This window comes from Ambystoma mexicanum, chromosome 9 (genome assembly GCF_040938575.1).
Source record: "Ambystoma mexicanum isolate Mex_15411 chromosome 9, UKY_AmexF1_1, whole genome shotgun sequence".
Taxonomy (NCBI): domain Eukaryota; kingdom Metazoa; phylum Chordata; class Amphibia; order Caudata; family Ambystomatidae; genus Ambystoma; species Ambystoma mexicanum.
Window position 1 is genome coordinate 1,339,781,127 of NC_090931.1, and position 18,593 is coordinate 1,339,799,719.

At 48.1% G+C, this 18,593-nt stretch overlaps 1 protein-coding gene across 2 annotated transcripts in view; it reads right to left on the reverse strand.

Moving 5' to 3' along the window:
- The window catches only part of EPB41L5 (erythrocyte membrane protein band 4.1 like 5), a 1,765,041-nt gene that overhangs the window by 663,270 nt on the left and 1,083,178 nt on the right, over nucleotides 1–18,593 (reverse strand). The gene's annotated exons all lie outside the window — the stretch shown is intronic.

Genomic DNA, 18,593 nt, shown 5'->3' on the forward strand with positions numbered 1-18,593 from the left:
TGTTTTGTGGCATAATCCGAGTCCAACTGGTCAAAAAAATTAGTTCTTGGAAGTTACACCGTTTCTGAAAATTTGGATGGAATGAGTTTGGGACAGCTCTATTTTGATAGTGGTCACAGAGATGGGATCCCAAAGTCGGAGTTTGAGTCAGTGATTTTACTCATTAAAGAAAGGAAACATTTCATATATTGGATCCACCATGATGTCAGGCCCAATCGAGCGTAATTGCACTTCTTAGACAGATTTAGGGAGGGCCAAAGACCGATTTACATATTTCCCCTTCTAATTTATCAAGAAATGTCCTTTTCTTAAATGGGATGTGCTCACATCCATATAATAAGATTGCAGTCACGTTCATTTTATACAGGTCAAACAAAGGAAGGAGGGAGTAGGTGCATAATTTCCTTTTCGTGACCTTTATTAGTGAAATACACAGACTTAACATCAACTCAATTTTATCATTTTGTGTTTTATACTGATTCTTAGAGGTGATTGGAAAGGCCAAGTAATTGATGGATGGGGCCTTGAATTAAGTTGTATGATTTAATTTCCATACATATGATTTAATTTTCCTTTGAATGGAAAAAAATCATTACTTGCGATTTTTGGGGATTAATTTCCAAATAGTTCGAGTACAGATATTTTTCAACTCCATCCAGGAGCCTTTGTAGGCAGGAAGGAGTGTAATCTACAAGAACCAGATCATCAGGGTATGCTATAATGTTGACCTTCAAGTCTTCCCATTTCAGAGCGTACCCCTTCTACTGATTGCTTAGTGCCCACATGTGCACCAAGTAGAGAATGACTAAAATTGGGGCCAGTACGCATCCCTGACATACTCATTTAGTTAATGGGATATCACTCGATAGATCGCCCTGCATATTCACTCTCACACAGAATTATCACTATATAAGAGCTGGATCATCGGCGGTGCGGGCGTGGCATGGAGCTCATGCTGTAAGGCTGCCTTTGCATCGAGCTGTGGCTTCCATCCGATGATCCTTCAAACAGCGTTTCTTATCCTGCTTTTCTATACCTAACTTGCAGAGACGGCTGCCACGCAAACTTTGCTAGCCGGATCGTGTGAACCTGGGCGTATTTGGGATCACGGACGAGCTGAAAGACCAGCCCGAAGTTGGATATGAGCCCTGAGGGAGAATGCACAAGATGGCGGCTTACGTGCGCAGCGCAACCCTGCAGACACTGCATTGTAGGAGGCCAGAGTAGCGAGTGGGCGAGACCTGTGGTCCGCGGGTATACGATACTCCGAAGAGCCTGCGAGGACTCCCTCTGGTGCCCTGCGTCATCCCAGACGCTTGCGAAGCCGCGACATGCACACTGTGGGCGCCTGCCTCGGCGCACTGCCCGGCGATCATCTAAGAGGACTGCCTGGGACCCAAGAGTGGTGATCGCGCCTGGCGGACCAGACTACTGGCGCGAGCGGAGACAGCGGGCTGAATCCGAGATCAGCGACCCAGCGGCAACACAGATAAGAGGCCTGGAAGGCGCAGGGGCCACGCTGGGAGGGCGGCATTAGCCCCGAGCCTGGCCGCTGAGGCAGAGTCCTGACAACATGCTCCCCCTTCCCCCTCCCTAGCGGAGGGCTCTAAGGCCTGAGGACCCATGTACATAGTGGCAGCCGAGATAGTTGTGCGGAGACACTGCGCCCCAACAGCCAGCCCACACTACCTAGCTAGCGAGTACTTGCGGGAGACGTGGGTAATCCTGTCGGGGTAACGGAAGACCCCATTAACAATTTTAGCACCAGCACAGGGGTTGCCTCCGCGTTACAAGCTGGGAGTAAGCTGTTGTGATCCGGAACGCAGCTCAGAGGCAAAACGGCAGGTGATAAGCCCTCTGCAGTGCGCACATATAAAGGAAACACCAACGACAGCATTTGTGGGAACAGGTACTTTTTCTCCTTGCTGGGAAGAACACGTATTGCACATATAAACACACAAGACAGACCCTCAGAACCTGCACAGGCTGAAAGTGCCCAACGTGTGAGGACTGAAGACCTCTGACAACAAATCACTACGGTTTGGCAACTCTTTACAGTGAGAGGCAACGCCAGCTCTCTGCACACGCTGGCATTTGGCTGGGTGGGTGCTTCCCGTGCTTAATGTCTCGCAAGGTATTCTTGCTATACTGGCAAGTAATATCCCCTGACAGGATCAAAGACGCATGCCCCAACCTGCAAATTATCAATATGAGAACCACTTAATGTGAAGCCCAGGCACAGACAGTATTCCTTTGGCCTTAGACTTTAAGGTGCGACCCATATCAAAGATATACCCCTGTCACAACGTAAAAGGGCTACAGGCACTGTTTTGGAAGAGATAGTACAAGGCCACAGGTGACAGACACCAACACACCCGGGTTCGCCCAATTCATAGAGGCATAAAGCTGCACCACGCTGACTGGTGATCTCGATACAAGACAGGGAGACTACAAGCAGTGACCCATTTAACGCACCATTGCAACACATCCGAGTTGAGACGGGCAACAACTGCCTAAGTAAGCAATATGCCCGCCACACAGACCAAACAGAAAGGCAATATAATGTACTCCTTCGTGTTACTCGGGGGAAACGCAGGCACTGACACAGCAGAGTGTGGCTCAGAAATAACCGACACAGACGCCCACTCAGACCCACAAGAAGACAATGTAGTAGTGGCGATTGAAGCCCTAAGAACCTCACTGGAACACAAAATAGATGAGGTTAAGAAAGATGTACAATTACTACGCCAAGACGTCTGTACTCTGGCAGAGCAAGTCTCGAAAACTGAACTAAAGGAAACCACTACAACCACTGCGGATCCAACTGTCAGGATGAAAACACTGAAAACTAAAAATCGCTTCCTTGAGCAAAGGGCTGAAGATGCGGAGGGCTGCTCCAGAAGAAATAATGTTAGGGTTCTTGGCATTCCAGAGAACACAGAGGGCAAGGACCCTATGGCCTATATTGAAAACCTGTTCCTGCAGGAGGTAGGCCCTGGCAAATTGTCACAAGCGTTTACTGTGGAAAGAGCGCATCGATCTCTCCAAAAGAAGCCCCCACCTGGTTTGCACCCTCGCACGATTCTCGCCAAAATACTGAATTTTCTTGACAGGGAGGTGCTGCTACGGTTCTCCCTGGATGGTTGAGAGATTAAGCGTGGTGGCTCAAAAGTAGCCATCTATCTGGAATATACACCCCTAGTACAACAGCAGCAAACCCGTCAGTTAAAGCAAGGCTCCGGAAGAAAAGACTAAACTACATGCTCACGTATCCCGCAAGATTAAAAGTGTTGTATGGTGGCAGATCACGGTTCTTTGAAACCCCGGACGCAGTAACGATGTGGCTAGAACATAATAATCTGGATACGCACGAAGACTCTAAACAACAAGGGACAAAGGCCACGACCAATTAGATGTAAGGGACATCTATCGACAACACAAACACTCGGCCATTGCACATGGAACTGCTACAACTGTTTTTACGACTTGACCCGAGACATGGATGAAGCCGTTGCAACAGCAGCTAATAAGCCGGAGCTGGAAGACCGGCCCACTGAGTTCCGATGGAGTCTCCCCCGATCCATGTGGACAACTGGCAGGTTGCTCCTGCTGGACTTCTTGAATGGAGCCAGCTTTGGAAAGCGAACACCGGCAGGCCCGAGCAGACCATAACTGTTGGGCACAGTTGGATCCCCATGTTCCAGGGATGGTTGTTGAAGTTTAATTTGATTTATCCAACCAAAGTAATGTTTAAAGCTACTTGTTCTTTACACCGTATAAGCATGAGAGAAAGCAAAGAAAAATGTTGTTTGAACAATGTACCAAATGGCTTGCAATTGCATACTCAGACACATTTAGGAACAGAGTGCACCATTGCTTGCTCTACATTGAACTACATTTGGACATATGGAACAGGTTAAAATTATCACATGGAATGTGAGAGGCCTAGGTATGTACATACACAGAAACAGGGTCAAGTCGAATCTTCAACGTAAGAGGATTTCAATAGCCCTCCTGCAGGATACCCACCTGACAAGTATGGAACAGGAGATCGTAGTTAAACACTGGGGAGGAGCGGTATACAGGGCCCCATACTCCAAGTATGCAAGGGGTGTCATCACATGGTTTCACTGCTCATTGCCGTTTCAGTTCCTTAGCTGTGATAGTGACACTGAAGGCTGACAAGTCATCCTTAAGGGATCCATAGGCAATGTGAGGGTAGTTATCGTCAATTCCTACTTTCCGAACCATGCTATACCCGCGCATATACAGGCACTGACAGCCCGGATGAACCCCCCCCATAGGGATGACTTCTTTATATGGGGCGGTGATTTCAATTGTGTGCGCGAAATACTGCAAAACAGGTCCATACCGCTCCGGTCCCAGTCCACCCCAGCGTCGGTGGCTCTCAATACTACTCTAATGGAACTAGCCTTAATAGATGTATGGCGTGCGATTCATCTGGGTTTTAGGGAATACTCCTATTACTCCTCTCCCCACGGTCTCCACACGAGGCTAGATTATATCAGTACTGAACACCTGCAGAATTTTACTAACGCTGAATACATGGCCTGCGTAATATTAGACCATTCCCCCCTCATTGTGCTGTGCATTTGCGCAGCCCCACGTACCCAGTTACCGACATGGCGCATGCCCACTAATGCACTGTTAGACCTGGCCTTTAGAGAACAGCTCAGGGAAACACTGGCACTTTTCCGCAATGAAACCATTTGCAGCGTAGACAGGTGGGGAACAGTCAGGGGGACCCTAAAGGTGGTCACTAGGGGAGAAATTATCACAGAGGCTGAGGGTGTTCAAAGACAATTAAAAGTGGAACTTGAAACCTTAGTTGCCTTGTTTCTAATACCCTTATTTTGCTTTCTGAGAGGTTCACGGGCGAACCATTACAGACGCCCGGCATGACCATCAAGCCACTTGGGAGCGCCTATCCAAGTTTGACTACACAGCCAGTACTGCCTGCACACAGATGGAAGGGGACAAGTCGGGGAGCGCCTTTTGCCGTATATTTTAGGCAAGAGTATCTTGAGGCGGGGATACGGATAGGAGACAACTCTCACCTACTCTCGTTGTACACCGACGATGTGTTGCTGTATCTGACCCAACCACGCCACAACCTTCCCTGGATACTTGACATATTAGATAACTTTTCAAAGTTCTCTGGGATTACATTCAATAAACAAAAATCATGTCTTTTCCCCTTAGCAGGGGTGAAGCACGCTAAACTAACCTAAACACTGAACTGGGGATTGAGGTGGGAAAATGATTCCTTTCGGTATTTGGGCAGAAGGGTAGCGCACGCACCAGCACAAACTCATTCTCTAAACACACAGAGCAGTAGAGGGAGTCAGAAGATCAATGATGTTTTGGTCACGACTGCCGCTCTTGCTTATGGGAAGGGTGGCCATCACAAAGATGATCATATTAACACGTTTGTTATATGGATTCACAAATGTCACGTATTATATCACGACCCCGTTCTTTCGGGATTCAGAGACCACATTAAGAACCTTTTTATGGGGCCCCAAGAGGCATTGAATGTACACGACGATACTGGCACTCCCCTTTGAGCAAGGCGGTATACAGTTAACAAAACTAGAATACTATCCGACGGCTCAGCTTCACTGCCAAATGGTTAGCAGATGAGGCCAACACAGAACACGCCCTGCTAGAAGCACTGACCCGTCCTGTGCGGTTGCCGGATGCTCTTTGGCACCCACCGAGCAGGCAGACACCCCACCCACTGTTACTGACCCTACGCAGGTAGGTCTGGCGGCGAACCATGAGAATCCTGAAACTTACACACCCATGTTCATCGCATAAAGCTATATTGGCTAATGCACAGTGGGACTCAAGAGTCGAAAGTAGTGCTATGCTGGGAAGTGGGAATTGCAATGTGTGGGGATATGTATGCGAGTGGCACGTACAGGGAATTTTCAGCCCTCACCCAAAAAGAAGGACCCCTGAAAGGGCAGTTTCTGAGATACATGCAGAGAACTAAATTTGCTAAAAGTGTTTGGCCGGATTGGCCAGCAGAACCCGAACCAAACATGCTCCTGTACGAATTGGGTGATGGATGGAGACCAGTATCAAGGGTGTACAAGGCCCTGGTCGAAAGCACAACCATTGACCAAACAAAGCTTAGGGCGTGTTGGGAAACAGATCTGGAGGTGGGTTGGGAGGGGGGGGGTTTCACGGATAAACAATGGATGTGGGCGCTTAGCCATGGTAAACACGTCTCACGCAACGCAAGGTTCAGACTCCTCCAGGTCAATGTCCTCCATCATAGATACTTGATACCGGCCAGGATTGCTAAATTCAGTAAAGAAGCGCCTTTCAACTGTCCTAGATGTTGACAGGCAGATGCCCACTTAATACACATGTTCTGGGAATGCCCCTGTACAAAGGTTTTGGTCCAGAATCAAACGCACCTGTGAAGATGCAGGGATCACCAGATATAAATGGACACCACAGGAATGCATATTGGGAATGTACACTAGGACTAGTAAACACACACATATCCCTAGGTTTATGGATCCAGCCTGCACACTGGGCAAAAGGTGTATAGCCCTGACTTGGAAATCAAGTAGGGGCCCACAGTACGAGATGTGGTTGAAAGAGATGCCAGGCTGGAGCACGGTTGAAACAACAGCATGGGGAAATGCCATATATGTGCATGGAGGGGAGGTGGGGCTCCTTTTTGAAGCATGGAAGACGTTGGTGAATACTGCGCTCTTCCCTTCCGATGACGAGCCACTATGAACTGATCTGGGTAGAGGGACACTTGTGCTAGTCCTCACTGCAAAGTTTGACAACTGCAAAATATGCCACACACCTTCCCCTCCTATACAGGCTGCTTCTTTAAATACTGATCTGTCTGCGAAGAACAGCATTACGGATGGAGAACAGTAGAATGTGTTATGCTAATAACATTGGTTGGTTTTTGGTTGGTTTGTTCCTCTATTTTTTCCTTCCACCCTTTTTTCCTTAATAATGGTCCCCCCTTTTTTCTCTTCTCTATTTTTTATGGCTCTGTGTTGCATCGACTGTTCAAGTTTATTGATCTGTGAGCTCACTACTGAATGTAAAAAGTATGCTCAATCACTGTATTTGAAAAATGCCAATAAATACATTAAACCATTTATATATAAGAGCTGGATCATCTTTAAGGGACCCTCACTGATTCCCCATTTGGCTAGTTTACACTAAACAGTGTGGGGGGACAATATTGTCAAAAGCAGCAGTTCGATCTAGGACTGATATGTATATATTTTGACCAAGGTTCCCACCAACATTAAAAGTGCAGGAAAGAAGAGCAATAGCATTTGACAATGTCCCCATTTCAAGCCGTTTGCAGTGGGCTCAGTAACCTATTACTTTCATCCCAATCTGTTTGGTCCTTCAGAACTAATTTAGCAAAGATTTTCAGAGAGGAGTCAATTAAGCAATAGGGTGATGGTCTGATGGATTTGAGCGACCGCCTCTTTTAAATATAGGTACTAAGGTGGATCTATGCCATGATTCCAGACAAGATGTACCTCCTGCTGTGTGTGAAAAGAGTCTGAACAGAATGTCGGACCATAATAAAGGGTCATCTTTAAATATTTGGTTAGATGTACTGTTAAGGATTCCAATCGGGCGTCATACACTGGACCAGGGCACTTGGTTTTAGCCTGGGATGTGGTGCTCAATAGGAGAACAAGTTAGTTACCTTATCTGTTAACGTTCTTTCGATGGGATGTTCCTCCGACGTATTCCACATGTATGACATGTAATGACCACAGCTGTGCTGCTTCGGACAATTTTTGGTAGAGGGCGTCCTGCGTCGATACGTTGTTCCTCGAGGGCCTCAGTCGATGGTACCTGATGTTATACATAGGACGCACGGCGCCCGTAGCCTCAGTTGTAGTTTTTTCCCCCAGAACGTGTGGCACCAATCTCCTTCCAGTATGACTACAGAAAGCCTTGTGGAAATGTAAGCTGTAATCGCATAAGAAATTCTGGAGAGGTTCAGGCTGGGAGGGTGCGATGTGGAATACGTCGGAGGAACATCCCATCGAAATAACGTTACCAGATAAGGTAAGTAACTTGTTCTTCGAGGGGATTGTGTCCTCTAACGTATTCCACATCTATGACAGACTCCCAAAGCAGTACCAATTTATGGAGGTGGGAAACAAATTTACAATTTTAGAATGCCGAATCAAATGGCTGAATAGAGAACTGCCTTACCAAAGGCCAAATCCTGTCCATGGATGGAATCCAAGGAATAGTGTCTCACAAAAGTATGGACAGAGGCCCATGTGGCTGCTTCACAAATGTTGCGAATAGGAACACCCCTCTCCAGAGTAGTGGAGGCAGCCACACCCATAGTAGAGTGAGCCCGTAAGCCTACCGGAGGGTCCTTTCCCGCCAAACGGTAACACTCAGAGATCGTCAAAATGATCCATCTGGACAAGGTCTGCTTGGAAACCGCCTGACCCAAGAGTCTTCCAGCATAACCAACTAAGAGCTGATCGTCCACTCTGACCCGGGACATCCGTGAGCGATAGAAACTCAAAGCTCTCCTAGGATCCAACCTATGGAGCCTCACCTCTTCCTTACCAGGATGTGGAGGAGAATAAAACACCGGAAGAGTTACCTTCTGGCTCAAATGGAATTCCGACACAACCTTTGGAAGAAAAGAAGGCTGCACCCGCAGGACAACCCTGTCCTTATGGAAAACAGTAAAGGGCGGCTTGGCGGAGAGTGCCTGCAACTCACTCTGCGTGCGGAAGTAACCGCAACCAAAAACACAGTTTTAAAATACAACAGTCTCAACGGACAAGAATGTAAGGGCTGAAATGGAGCTCCCATTAGGACCTTTAACACCAAATTCAAATCCCATGCCGGCACCTGGAAAGGCCACGGCGGAAAAACATTAGTTAGCTCTTTTAGAAACTGAGAAATCAAAGGAATCTTAAAATAAGAACATTCCTCAGATGAGCGCTTAAAAATGGACAGCGCCGTCAGGTAACCCTTAATGGTACCCACTTACAGGGTTTTTGTTGCGGGCTGTCTGGCCGAAAGCAACACCTCCATCACGTCTTCGGGGCGGTCCCAATCCTTATACCTCAACCTTTCAGATACCAAGCATGAAGGCTGAGAGACTTGACCTCTGGATGGAGAACACAACCCCCCCTCCCGTGAGAGCAGATCGTCTCGGTAGGGAAGATGGCATGGAGGGCAGATGGACAAGTCTAGAAGGTCCAGGAACCATGCTCTCCTGGCCCATGCCGGAGCAATGAGGATCATTCAGGAACCGAACCTCCGCAAAACTTGTGGAATGACGGTGACTGGAGGAAACTCGAACAGCAGTGGGAAGGATCACTCCACTACGAACGCGTCCCCCAAGGCTCCTCTTAGAGGAAATTCCAACGAGCAGAATCTCTCGCACTTCTGGTTGACACTGGTGAAGGAGAGATCCACTTGTGGGGTTCACCAAAGGACGAAGATCTCCAAAAGAACTTCCTGAGCCAGCTCTGGCCAGACGAACTGCTGAGATCGAAATTTCCTGCTGAATGGCCCAGAACCAGAGCTGCATCACCTCCCTGAACAGCGGGAGTGACCCTGCCCCCCTTTTTTTGTTAAGGTAGTGCATGGCCACGGTATTGTCCATCATAATCAGGACATTCTTCCCCCGCACAGACAGCAGAAAAGCCTTCAGGGCTAGCCTGACTGCCCGCAGCTCTAACAGATTGATGTGGAGTCTGGACTCCGACAGAGACCAACGGCCGCTGGCTGTCAACTCATTGGAATGAGCTCCCCAACCCGTGAGGGATACGTCCGTCATAATCGTCAACTCCAGCCAAGGTTGCCAAAATGGAGCTCCCTTCATCAGATTGCCTTCGACGGCCCATCACAGAAGATCCTGGGCGACCAAGGGCGGAATCTGAACGCGATCCGACATCCTGCCGGAGAACTGCGACCACTGCATCTTGAGAGCCTACTGCAGAGATCTCATCCACAGCCTGGCCTTGGCACCAGGAAAATGCAGGATGCCATGAGGTCGAGCAACTTCAAGAACTCGAACGCCGGGAGACTCTGGCCACATTGAAATTTGTCCACCATCTGCAGAATGTGATGAGCCCTCACCTGGGGAGGGCTAACACTACCCCAGGGATGTGTCGAGCATTGCTCTGATGTATTGGAGCCGCTGGGTAGGTGTCAAATGGGACTTCTTTAAATTGAGGGAGAAGCTCAGCTTGTGAAGGGAGGGGCAGGTGACGGACAGATGATCCAGGGCTTGCTCGGGAGAACGCGCTCTTACCAACCATTTGTCCAGGTAGGGGTAGACGTGAAGCCCCCCTTTCCTGAGATACGCTGCCACCACCACCGTCAGATTGGTGAAGACCATCGGAGCGGAGGTCAATCCGAACGGCAGGACCCAAAACTGAAAATGCGAGTCGCCAACTGTGAACCTCAGGTACTTCCTGTGCTTGGGATGAATCTGCACATGAAAGTAAGCATCCTTGAGGTCGAGAGACACCAACCAATCCTGAAGTTGAAGGGCCTGGAGGACTTCAGAAAGAGTGACCATCTTGAACTTGACCTTGACCTTCCTGAGGCGCTTGTTCAACCAACGCAAGTCCATGATGGGTCGCAATCCCCCGTCCTTTTTCGGGATCAAAAAATAAGGGGAATACCATCCCTTGTTCCTCTCCGCTACAGCCACCAGTTCTATGGCGCCTTTCTCCAGCAGGGCTAGGATTTCCTGCACAAGGAGCGGATCCGGACGCTTCAAAGAGAGCTTCCTCGGTGGATTGTCATGAGGCCTCGGCCGGAAGGGAAGACAGTAGCCGTGGGCTATGATCTCCAGAACCCACACATCTGAAGTAATGGCTCGCCATTCTCCAAGATTTATTTATTTATTTATATGTATATAGCGCGCAAGCAGCCCAGGGGCATTGAGGCACTGTTACTTGCAATAACTTAGTTACATGGTACAGGCATGATAGCGATTGTTGACACATTATGAATACTACAAGACATCATACTTTTGTTACAGATATTACATTTGATCATATATTACAACATACATGATAAGTATTTGTGCTGATGTGTCTGGCCTTATATGAAGAGGGTAGTTTTCAGAGTTTTTCAGAAGGTGGTGAGGGAGGCCTCATCTCGGATAGTGCTGCGCAAGTCTGCCCCCAACCTGCGAACCATGGGACATGGCCTCATGACTGAGCGGAAGCGGCAGTGCCTGAGGGCAAAGAGGCAACTGCCCGAGCGGCTTTGGCACCTCGAGTACTTTGCTTTCCATCTCTGGTACTCCTACGGTGGCCCCTTTGACTGGCAGCTCCTCTCGATCTACCAAAGGTAGAGTAGTACCGAAAGGAACCTCCCCTCCATTGCTGTCCCCTAGGACGAAAAGGCAGAGGTTGACGTACTGCAGCGCTCAAAGGCTTCACTGCAGCTTTGGAGGCCTGCAACCTCTCAAGGCTCTCGTCAGCTTTGCTGCCAAACAGATGGACACCATCAAAGGGCATGTTGCGAAGCCAGGATTGCACATCGGGAGCAACCCCCCCCCCTGCCACCCTCCGACTTGCACAACCACGCAAACCTGCGTATCACGGTGCTCGCAGCCATGGACCGGCTGACACAGTCTGCCGTGTCCAAACCCGACTGAACGGATTCACACATGGCATCCTTGCTGTCTTGCACGAGGGCTAGAAAACCATCCCGTTCTTCCCCTTCGGGAATATGCTCAGCCGCCAAAGATGTACAATTCCACAGAGTGTGAGTGAATCTCGCCAAGGCACAAACGGAGTTGCCTGCCTTCAAAGCCATACACCCAGATGAAAATACCTTCTTCGCCCAACCATCAAAGCGCTTATTGTCCCCATCAGGAGGGATGGTAGGGTACGCAGCCTGCTTCGGGGGGGCCATAGCCGCCTGCACCACCAAACTCTCCGGAGTAGGGTGTGTCGACAAGTAGCAGGGGTCACTACTGGCTGGGCGGTATTTTTGCAGAAGCGACTTATTAACTGCCGGGAGACTCTCCCGAGCAGTCCAAACCGCTGCCACCATTCTTTGCAAAGCCATGTGAAATGGCAACACCGGGTCATTGGGTGGACCTTGGTCCAGGATGTCCGTCAGATTATCCAGATCAAAATCAACAGGTGGAGCAGACCACACAAAGTATTCAGTCACCCTTGACATGAGACGCCTATAGGAGGATTCTGCATGCGTCCCAGGCTCAGGCCTGCCAAACTCCACCTCCAGAGAGGTGTCAAGACCACTGGCGTCATGCAAGGACTGACGTAGTTCCTCCTTCTGACTGTGCCCAGATAAAAGGTCATCAGGGACATCAGGAGGCCCAACCATCTCCTCAACAGACCATTCTTCCACCTCTGAAATATAATCCAAAGGTTGGAACAAATTCACTCTGGGAGGAGCAACAGAGTAGGGCTCAAAAACAGGCCTCACAGATTTACTGAGAGCCTTTCTCTGAGGTTCCACAGCCCTCCAGGGCACCTTTGGCAAATCCTCCAGAAACGGTTTCGAAGGCGCAGAGGGAATCGGCGCAGATGTCGACCGAGGTGCCAACGGCGTCAACAACTTCGAAGGCGGAGCCCCGAGAGTGTCCCTCAACGGGCACAGCGCTGATGGCGTCAACGCCTTCCTCGAAGGCTTTACAGGTTCCGACAGTCTCGATGGCGTTGAGGAACGGGACCTGGATCTGGCACGGCTACGGGGATCTTCCTTGTCCGATCGGGACCTTGGCGGTTCCCGGTGATCGTGTCGACCGCCCGAGCACAAAGGCGTACGAATGGTGGACCGAGCCTGTTCCTTGCCAGCTTCTTTCGAAGGCACGGACGAAACAGTGCCTTGCGAATCAAAAATCGCCATCATCTGCGGGCGGAATGCATCCCATTCGGCCGGCGACGAAGACTTGGTGGGACAAGTCAACAGTCTGGCAAAGTCCTCCTCCGATGAGGACGGGGAAGGCGACCGGTGACCGCGCTTCCTAGAATGCCTCGAAGAGGCAGAGGAATGGCGGGAACCACTCCGAGACCAAAACCTCCTGGACTTTCGCCGATGCAGAGAGTCGCCCCTCGAGTCATCGGTCGAAAGCCCAGCGGACTTCAATTTATGGGGCTTAGACAACCTACCTACCTTTAATTTCTTCTTCCGTTCTCGCAAGGCTTTAATCGTCAGGGACTGGCAATCATCGCATTCGTCGTGGCGTGGCTTTCTCCGAGGCACCATAGGCAGATGTCGTGCGGGTCTGTGATGGACATTTTCGAACCGCAGTCCCGACATTTTTTAAAGCCCGACTTCGGTATAGAAGACGACGAAGACGAAAACATTGCTGTCGAAGAGAAGAATCTAGCGCGCCGAGATTCCGAAGCAAACACGTTTGCGGAAAAGATGGAACTGAGGCTACGGGCGCTGTGCGTCCTATGTACAACATCCGGTGACTTCGACCATCGACGGAGGCCCTTGAGGAACAACGTATCGATGTCATCGACAGAGAACCCCCTCTGCCGAAAATTTGGCGAAGCAGCACAGCTGTGGTAATTACTGGTCAGATGTGGAATACGTCGGAGGACACAATCCCCTCGAAATGCTTTTTCTTTAATTTCAATTAATTCAAATTGAGCCGGTACCAGACTCGTCTCACACCCCCTTTTACAAATACCCCGGGTCACAATGGACCATGAACCAGGCTGGTTGGTGAAAATACAATATTTATTATTAAAATTCACAAAAATCACACACATTTTAATATTGGTCAGCAATCACCAATGGGGTGATAATGTCACTGCCCTCACCCAAAACCCCCTCTGGCAAACCCATTGGCCTGGTGGAGTCAGGACTCTGGCCTCTAGAGCCTGGCATCCTCTTCAAAAGCCCTCATGGGGCCAGTCCTGGCGCCTATGGCACCAGGCACATACACCATGAAAAACAATGTGCTTAGGAACTACTTTTTTGTATTGTCAGCCAACATGGAGGCATCCACATAGCTTGGTTCCTAAGAACCAAGCTATGTGGTCTAGTGTTTTGGGTGTGGTAGCCTAGGGACTACTTTACCTGGACTATTTTGTTGGGGCCATTTAAACCACACCCGAGCAAGACAATACGCTTTGCGTTACTTTGCAGCTTGCAACGTGATGCTCACCGTGTCCAGCTATTCTCTCGAACCTCGAAGAAGCAGAACCTGTAAGGAGACAAAAGCAACATCATTAGCAGCATCATCATCATCATCATCATCTTATCTGCAGTCTTCATCTTTAAACGCTCGCAGCTACTGAGAACAGCTTCCTCGAATCTGCACGCCTCCTGGACAGAACGACCTGAAAGAGGAAGATGGAGGCAACATTAAAGAAAGCAGTAGAGATATTTACAAATTACGAACTGCTCAAAAGGCTTACCGGCTGGTCGCCTCTCGGCTGGCACCACTCCGGACATTCCACTCGCGTTGAACACCGCAACCTACAAGGAAGGAAAACACAGGATAGCAAAGACAAGACTTCACAGCACTGCACATAGCACTTCCTTACCGCATCATAGGGCTCTTAATGCGCCATCATTTACCAGCGGGGCTCAACCAAGCCAGTTCGCCGCGCTGAAGCTCCGCATACCCAAGGGAGAAAAAAGAGACATTTTAAACAAAGAAAGGCATGCATGATAGCAACAAAACTAAAGAACAGCAATAAGACCTACCTGAACAATATCAAACGGGCCGGCGTCAGTGAAGTAACTGGACCGCACTCGCCCATGAAAGACAAAGCGCCCCTGCAAAGAAGGCAGGACGTAGAGCACGCCTAATTCTATCATAAGGTGAGAGAGGGCGCCAGAGGGACTGAAATCATACGGGGGTGGAGGGAGGATTCTTACCCCAGTCGGTCAGTCTTGAACACAGTCATCCTGTATTTTCAGGCAGAACTTTCCCCGAAGACCACATCAGGACAAAGCGGAGAAGCATACCAGCGAGTAACCCGGCTGGGTGGCGTCCCTGTGGATACCAGGTGAGCGTAACAGATAATTACAACAGAAATGGAAGCAATGCACTTGGTTAACCTCCTAGTAGAACATATCCAAAGCACGAATGAATAGGAGCACTTTTTGAATTAGGATAGATAGCACCCAAGTTAAGGGTTCCCCCTGCAATGTTCCCTCAACCCACAAATAATCGAATTCTGAGTGGATAGAAAGCAGCAGGTAGTCGGGCATAAGAGGCAGCAAACAGAATCAAAATCTGACCTTCCCTCACAAAATAAGAGGCAAAAACCCTTTGCAAAGGCCTAAAATGACACTTGGATTTTGAAAAATAATTAATTATATGTGTGTTAAATAATGATATACATATGTTTTATCACAGTATTAGGATGGTATCGCACTATCCACGATAAGTAAGGTATCCCAAAAGCATGTAGTTCACAAAACAGATTGAAATTGAAAACCCAGTGCAGCCGAATTCACACATGGAAAAGTTGCATTTTTTTGGTTTGCAGTTTTAAATGCAAAAAAGTTTTTTTTTTTTTTAAACTGGTGAAAAACACTGAATCGGAATGCAGTTTTTGGGCAGGGGGATAGATGCACAGCACAGGGACAATATAGAAGTCAAAGGAGGGCTATCGCTGGTGAATTGAGAGAGATTTGGAAGGTAGAATGAGGTTTGTTTTTAGGAAAATAGAGCAGTTAAAAAGAGAAAATTGGTTTTAAAAATGAAAGGCAAAGTTTACTCAAACTAATTTATTTAGACCATATTGTTGAAGAAAGCCACGGTACGTTCAAAGATTGATTCGCAACGTCAACCTTTTCCCGCCGTGTCTTAATCTATGTGGGAATTAATTTAAATTACTCCAAATATTACTAATGGGTTATAAGATGAGATGAAGGAAAGAATTGCGCTAACACTAGGAAACAAGAACTGTGCGCACAGAAAATTAGAACAGTCTATAAAAGTTATCAGGGTATAGATAGGATTGCTTAGAGAGTGGCACAATGGCAAAAGTCAAGATGGGGTAGACTATGTGTTATGAGATGGGGGATACTCACAGTCCGCTCTTAAATTGGGGTTTAGGAACAGTCAACTGGGTTCTGGACTCCAGGGCTCGGGTTACCAGGAAGCGGCGGACTCTCCTAGCAGAACAGCTGGGCCTGTCTGATCATCGGATCATCAGGACAGCTGGATGGCAGGGTTGCAGCGGGCATGCAATTAGTGGGCAAAAAGCCGGTCTGGTTTCAGGATGCTTCCCAAAAGAACACCACAGCTTTTCCCTTTCGTTATTGGGATTTTTTTAGTGGGATCTCTGGATTGAGGCCTGCTTTGGCCTTGCAGTGGGATCTGGAATCAGCTATGCTTTGGCTTTGCAGTGGGATCTGGAATCTGGCAAGATGAATATAGAAGATCAGGAACGATGGCGCAGGAAATTCAGGAACGAGTCCGTCTAGAGTTTTGTCAGCCACCCTTTTTATAGAGCATGGTGACATCATAGAATTATACGGCAGGGCAGGCTTAGCTAAGCACGCCTCTAAACAACTGGATAAGTTAGGGGAGATAGTTACCGCCTGCCTCCCAGCTGGTTGGGTTACAAGGGCATGATGTCAGATTTATTATGAGAGTTTTACAATGTCCAGAAAATCCCACAGTTACTTTAACGACAATTCAGTTTTGCCATAAATGGTACATTTGTACAGTTGGGGCCTGCTAACAAATTACATAAGCAGGTTACATATTTTATGCCGAACATGCCAGTCCAACTCTACAATTTATAAGACATTGTTTTGCCCTTCTACCAATTTTTAGTCATATTTAGTGTGAAATATGCAGCCTAAAATTCTATAACTTTACAAGTGTGTATGGATCATTAGGCATGTCAGTGTTGAATTTTACATTGGCATCATGTACACTTTCCGTGGAATAACCCATTCTCTGCCATCTCTGTTTCCTATATGGCAGTGAAGGCAGGCTACAACGTCTTGAATTAAAACTCACAAAATTACATTAAACTGAACTTTTTACATTCCTGCAAATTTCTGTTGCAGAAATAACTGGCAAAGTTTCTTAATAAAATAGTCTTTTGAAACAAATGGACAAACCCTTGTCATTCACTCCGACAATTTCTTTCTCTTCATCTACCTCCATCTGTCAACTTCATCCAAGTGTGGTGAGGGGTTGTCCCAGGTTGATTGAAGGTTTATGGCTGCTTCCACTTCACAGGTCGGTGTCCTGGGACTTCCATTACAAGAGGCTTCAGCCCAGACAAAAATCTGCCAAGGTAGCAATTATCACTTGTGTGTTCTAGCATCTACTGTGAGGGGCCTTCTGTTGCTGGCAACCCCCAAGCAGAAACCCGTTTGGGCTGATTTTCCCCAACTGCAACCAATGCAATTTAATACCTTATTTTATTTATTTTTTGTCACAAATCAAAATAAAGCCTGTTAAATAAGATCTCAAATGTATGTTTCAAAGAACAAAACCCCTTCACATTGCTAGATAAGGGCAGGGCCTTAGCCAACATACACTTTTAAACAAGTATTTTTCTTAGTTTGCAAAAGTACATTTTAAACGTGTGGTGGCTGCTGACATTCTTCTTGCAAATCTGTCTGTCTTCCCTCTGAATTCCGACATGGTTTTGTAGCCAGAGTTAGCTTCTGGTATGCAGCAATGGGTTAAAACACAGATGGACTGAAATTGGCATAGTGTAACGCTCACCTGGTATCCAAGGGGGGACGTCAATCAGCCTGTTCTGACCTCTTACGACCTCAAACCCTTCCCTGGAGTCTACTCGACTTGAGACTGGGCCTTGTTTTCTTGGAAAGTATGCTCTCCGTCCTGCTTTCAGCGCAGGGGCACGTTGATTGATGCAGGCTCGTTGCTGCCTAGTTACTTCACTGGCAAGAGTCCGACAGGAAAATATAATGAGTCTTTTGAACAGTTCTCTAACTTCGTTCCTTTCCTTCCTTAGAAGATGGCAGTCATCCGGGGATGGCGACGTGCTGCTGAGATGAGTACCGCTGAAGGTGTGTGAGAGCGCGATGCGACCCTTTCCGTATTTTTATTGAACTGAGTTCTTTTTCTGTGTATTTTAGGTGCCGTAACGTTTTCAGCGTGGATGCCGGTTATGAAGAAGAAATGCAGTGAGTAAGCGCGGTATGCGGCGCCTCTAGATGTTTCCACGCTAACCTGGAGTATCTTTTCCCTCTTGCAGATGGATGAGAAGTTCCGGAGACAGAGTTCCCCCAGAGCGGCTGGGATTCAGGTAAGTGTTTTAAGCTCGTACAGTCTTTAAAAATAAGCGAAGATTTGCTGAATGCTTACTAATGCCTTTTTTCTGTTCTTTTCCCTTTTCCTTAGGAAGCGGCGTGCCGGGATGGGAATGACACCGCCGAAGATGCCCGCAGAACAGAAGAAGCGATGAATGATGGGCAGAAGCGCTGCAAGGTAAGGCTGTTCCTAACAGTGTTCTTGTTCTTGCAGGAGCTGAGCGCAGAAGAAAGATGCAGGCCTACTGGAGACCGATCCGAACATGGTGAGTGTCACGCTGCAGGTGCAGAAACACAAAGCAGGTTTCTTAGCCTGG